The sequence below is a fragment of the Helianthus annuus genome, chromosome 13 (genome assembly GCF_002127325.2).
Source record: "Helianthus annuus cultivar XRQ/B chromosome 13, HanXRQr2.0-SUNRISE, whole genome shotgun sequence".
Taxonomy (NCBI): domain Eukaryota; kingdom Viridiplantae; phylum Streptophyta; class Magnoliopsida; order Asterales; family Asteraceae; genus Helianthus; species Helianthus annuus.
The window spans coordinates 160,867,257-160,873,355 of NC_035445.2; the positions used below are offsets into that span (position 1 = coordinate 160,867,257).

At 37.8% G+C, this 6,099-nt stretch overlaps 1 long non-coding RNA gene across 1 annotated transcript; it reads left to right on the forward strand.

Moving 5' to 3' along the window:
- LOC110903488 lies at positions 1-5,334 on the forward strand. The gene is made up of 4 exons (XR_002571995.1): positions 1-189; positions 373-440; positions 513-598; positions 5,259-5,334. It is a non-coding gene; the product is annotated as an uncharacterized LOC110903488 (long non-coding RNA).
- Positions 5,335-6,099: the final 765 nt, after the last annotated feature.

Consider the following 6,099-nt stretch of genomic DNA (forward strand, 5'->3'; position numbering starts at 1 on the left):
CTATACACATAATTGAAACGGAGCGGTAGGTTAAAATCTTGAAGCCATGACCAATAGCCTTCCGCCATCTGGATTTATGACACCACATCCGGCTGCATTTCAGGCTGGAGCAAACAAGATGCCGGTTTTTCCAGGCTACGGTTACAGTCCAATGTGGTAGTATTTACCACAATCGAATTAGCAAAAATTGTAAGTATTATTTAAATATAAGTACACTATTACTTCAAAGAAAATTAAAATATTGAAGGTTGGTATGCGTGTACGCATAATTGATACTAATTGAACTTGCTTCATGGTTTTCTTTCTTTTTCTTAATAAATTAATAAAGAAAGCCTCACAAATGCTTTTATTATGACTTGCGAAAACCGACAGGCAAAGAAGCATGAGCTTGGTGAAGAGAAACTTGTTTGAAAGGCGGAAAAGCAAAAATGGAGCTGCAGGTAAAATCCATGACCAATAATCTTACAGTTACACCACCTGCATTTATGACACCACACCTGGCTGCATTTCAGGCTTGGAGCAAACAAGATGCCTTTTTGTCCAGGCTATGGTTACATTCCAATGTGGCAGTATTTACCACAATCGAAAAAAAATAATTGTAAGTATTATTTAAATAGAATTACACTATTACTTCAATAAAGTGCAAAAAATAGTATGAATGATTTTATCAAGAATCACTTCAGTAATATCTATTAGATAAATATACTTATATATGTTTATTAATCTAGATAGTGTGACAAATATTATTAGTATTAGTATAGATTAAGTGTGTAGCGGTTATAATATCCGGCTGCAAGTATATGTATCAAACATTCTGTATTTTTTCATTTTATCAATTCATATCCGTATGAACATAATCTTCATTCTATCAAAACCCTAGAAACCCTAGAAACGCTAACAAAGTGGTATCAGAGCCACACGAATCGATCAATCATACACTATCGAATACAGATCTCTGTTTCTGATTATATTCCAACAAATGAATCCTGCAACCGGTATTCAATCGCAAATTCCAAAACTTTCTGGGCAGAATTACTATCACTGGCATATCCAGATGAGGGTTTTACTGGAATCTCAAGAATTATGGAATATTGTAGAAGACGGGTTTCAAGCATTAGGAACGAATCCTTCAGAAGATGCTATCGCTGCACATCGGGAATCAACAAAGAAAGATAGAAGGGCTCTACACATCATATTCCAGTCGGTTAATGAAACAGTGTTTGAACGTATCGCTATGGCAAAAACATCAAAAGATGCATGGATCACGCTGCACAAATCTTACAGGGGTGAAAATCGCGTCAAAACGGTAAAGTTACAAACTTTAAGATGTAGTTTTGATACGTTAAAGATGAAAGAGGGTGAAACTGTAGAAGATTATTTTAATAGAACAACCTTAATTGTAAATCAATTAAGAATGAATGAAGAACAAATAAGTGAACAGCGTGTAGTAGAAAAGATACTACGAAGTCTGACTCGAAACTTCGAGTCTGTGGTCATTACCGTGGAAGAAACGAAAGATTTAGAGAGTATGTCCACCGAAGAACTCATGGGCATACTCCAATCTCACGAACTACGGATGAAACTGTATGAAGATGTTCCCATGGAACATGCATTTCAAATGCAAAACTCAAACACAGACAGATCCGGACAGAATGTGAAGGGACGGGGCAAGAATAAAAGCAGATCTTGGGGCTGTATAAGATGTTTTAATTGTCAGAAACTTGGACATACGGCCAAGTTTTGTCCGAAAAAGGATGTAAGCGAAAGATCTGACAATGCTCTAATTCATAAGGAAGATGAATTAGACGAGCAACAAGATGACACCATGTTTATGATTTTCAACATGGAGGAGGCGATTAAGGAAGATTGCTGGTACTTAGACAGCGGGTGCAGCAATCATATGACAGGTAATAAAGGCCTGTTTGTAAAATTAGACGAATCACTTCAAAAGGAAGTGAGAACGGGGGATGATAAACGATTAGAAGTTCAAGGAATCGGAGAAGTAATGATATCTATAAAAGGTCAGAAAAAGAAGGTTCAAAATGTATTCTATGTGAAGGGATTAAAACACAACTTATTAAGTGTAGGTCAATTACTACAAAAAGGTTACAAAGTAGAGTTTATGAAGGAACGGTGTACCATCAAGGATACGAACGATCGTACAATAGGAATCATTAAAATGACAAACAATAAAATGTTTCCTTTGAACCCTGAAAATGATATATCACTTGCACTATCAATGACGACAACTGATTACTCTACTCTGTGGCATGAACGTTTTGGACATGTAAACTATGACACTTTGATTGAAATGGGAAATAAAGAACTAGTACGAGGCATACCAAGAATCACAAAAGGCTCAACTATTTGTGAAGGATGTGTTTCGGGCAAACAGGCTAGAAAGCCATTTCCAAAGAAGTCAACTTGGCAAACGAACAAACCTTTGCAGATAGTTCATACCGATATATGTGGCCCTATGAAAACGGAGTCTATTGGTGGATGTAGGTACTTTATTACACTTATTGATGATTTTACACGAAAAACATGGGTTTACTTCCTCAAGTTAAAATCAGAAGCTCTAAGTTACTTCAAACAATTTAGAGCACTTGTGGAAAAGCAATCGGATCTTAACATAAAAACACTAAGATCTGATCGGGGAGGTGAATACTGTAGCATAGCATTCCAAGATTATTTAAAGATGAATGGAATACACCACCAACTAAGGAATAGCTATACCCCTCAACAAAACGGGGTAGCAGAACGGAAGAATAGAACTTTGATGGAACTTAGCCGAAGTATGATAAATATGAAGGGTTTACAAAATAGTTATTGGGCAGAAGCCGTAGCTTGTTCCACTTATATTTTGAACCGAACAGTAACGAAAACTCGACCTAATGTGACTCCATATGAACCTGGAATGGACGGAAACCGAATGTGGAACACTTCAGAGTGTTTAGATGCTTAGCGTATGTTCATGTACCGAAACAACTTAGAAGCAAGCTTGATATCAAGACCGAAAGAACTGTATTTGTAGGTTATAGCACAAATACAAAAGGGTATAAGTTATATAATCCCTTAACCAATAGGATTATAATTAGCCGAGATGTCATTTTTGATGAAAATAAAGCTTGGGCATCCGAATCCGGACCAACATCAATATCGTTTTTGATGGACAATGGTGATAATTCAACTACAATGCCTCCGTTAAATCCAGAACCTATGCAGAAAAGTTCTGATAGACACGATGACACTGTCGGAAATTCTGAAATAGAAGTAACAGGTGAAAACTCTACGGGAGGACAAGCATCAAGTTCAGCCCACGAAATTCAACATAATGATGAATCATCTACAGACTCAGAAAATGAAGTGATCAATACTCGAAGTATAGGAAGTATTTACAGAAACTCACGGGAACTTACTGAAGAAGAGGTTTCTCAAAAGTATGCTAGAAATCAAACGGTCAATTTCGTTCTGTATGCAAACGCAGATCCATCATCATATGAAGAAGCAAGTAAAGATGTTAAATGGCAAGAAGCGATGGACAAAGAAATGGAATCCATATACAAAAATCAAACATGGGAATTAGTAAATCCTCCGATGAATCAAAAACCAATAGGTGTAAAATGGATTTATAAGACTAAGTTTGATGAGCATGGGAACGTAGACAAATACAAAGCAATATTAGTAGTAAAAGGGTATAATCAAAAACATGGAATAGACTATCAGGAAGTCTTCGCTCCTGTGATTCGGTTTGAAACGGTCAGACTAGTTCTAGCTCTAGCTGCAAGGAACAACTGGTATCTACATCAAATGGATGTAAAGACGGCTTTTCTCAACGGAAACTTAAATGAACAAGTATATGTAGAACAACCCAAGGGATATGTTATGAAAGGAGAAGAAGAAAAGGTATGTCTTCTCAAACGTGCACTGTATGGACTAAAACAGGCTCCTAGAGCGTGGTACAGTCGAATCGACAACTACTTTAAGTTACACGGGTTCACAAGGTGCACATATGAACATACCTTATACATTAAGGACACCAATGAAGGAAAATTGGTGATATGTTTGTATGTGGATGATTTAATCATAGCTAGCAACTCTATGAACCTAATTAACTCCTTCAAAAGTATGATGAAGAAAGAGTTTGAGATGACTGATATGGGAAAACTACATTATTTTCTTGGTATGGAAGTTACATATGAAGATGGAAACATAATTCTTTCTCAAAGAAAATACATGCGAAACCTATTAGATAAGTATAGAATGACTAATTGTAATTCAGTCTCCACTCCCATGGAATATGGAATAAAATTGTCAAAAGATGATTCGGAAGTATTTGCTGATGAAGGAACATATCGAAGCCTTGTTGGAAGTCTCATGTATCTCACCAACACCAGACCAGATATAACATACGCGGTAACAAAAATCAGTAGGTTTATGGAACATCCAAAGAAAAGCCACTGGGAAGCAGGAAAGCGAATACTCAAGTATATTAAAGGAAAAATAAATCAAGGTGTCACATACTCAAAGGGTGGACAAGGAAAATTAATGGGTTTTAGTGACAGTGATTATGTAGGAAATGTAGATGACAGTAAAAGTACCTCAGGTCATGTATTTCTTCTAGGGTCAAGTCCAATCTCCTGGCAATCTAAGAAACAGAAAGTTGTGGCATTATCATCAACAGAAGCAGAATATATGGCTTTATCTTTAGCCGGATGTCAAGCAATTTGGATAAAAGGTATACTTGATGAAATTCAGGGAAGAACAGAATATCCAATACCAATTTATTGTGACAACAAGTCCACAATATGTCTTGCAAAAGATCCAGTTTACCATGGCAAGAGTAAATACATTAGAGTTAAGTATCACTTTATTCGAGACTTAATCAAGAAAGAAGAAGTAGAAGTATTGTTCTGTGCAACGAAAGATCAAACTGCAGATATCATGACTAAAGCACTGCAAAATAAAGATTTCTCCAGACTGAAGGCTCGTCTCAATATGGAAACTATCTAGCTTACGGGAGGGTACTAGATAAATATACTTATATATGTTTATTAATCTAGATAGTGTGACAAATATTATTAGTATTAGTATAGATTAAGTGTGTAGCGGTTATAATATCCGGCTGCAAGTATATGTATCAAACATTCTGTATTTTTTCATTTTATCAATTCATATCCGTATGAACATAATCTTCATTCTATCAAAACCCTAGAAACCCTAGAAACGCTAACAATATCTTCCTGTTCCTGTAAAAGTGTACTGCGAAGTTGACGATGCCAGTCAGTATAAAGCATTTCTTGAGAGGCCAAGAAGGGAAATATTGGATAACAGGTGACCCTTTTCTTGATTGAGTTTTCTTATTTGAGTTAACTGCCATTTTCGTCCCTGTGGTTTGGTCACTTTGGCAATTTCAGTCCATTTTTCAAAAATGCGCCATTTCCTCCCCGACGTTCTGGAAAGGTGTCATTTCAGTCCAAAAATCATAATCCAGTTAAGTCGGTTAGTAAATAAGGACTGATTGTGTAAATTTGTAACATAAAGGACTGATTGTGTAAATTTGTAACACCACCACCACTAGCCCTGCCACCACCACCACTCCGCTGCCACCACCACCACCACCGCCACCACAGCCACTGCCACCACCACCACCACCGCCACCACAGCCACCACCGCCACCACAGCCACTGCCACCACAGTGATGATGATTGATGAAGATGAGTTGCAGGTTGTCGGTTTTACAGCGGTGAATGGAGGTGATGACAGAGGTGAACGGTGGTTTACGTGAAGTGGTGGTGGGTTATGGTGATGGTGCAGCGGTGAGGAGACGGTGGTGTTAATGGTTGTCGGAGGTGACTGCGGTGTTCGGATTGTGCGGTGATGAGGAGCGTGTCGGAGTAATGACGATGGAACGAGAATGTGATGGTGAATCGGTGAATCGGTGATGGTGAATCGGTGATGAACGAGAATGTGATGGTGCGGTGATGAACGATGAACGAGAATGTGCGGTGCTTTAATGCCTGCAAACAATACTCATCAAGCAGGTCCATCAAACAACAACCGAGCTCTTGTGGTGCAAGTTGATGAAGGTTGTGACTG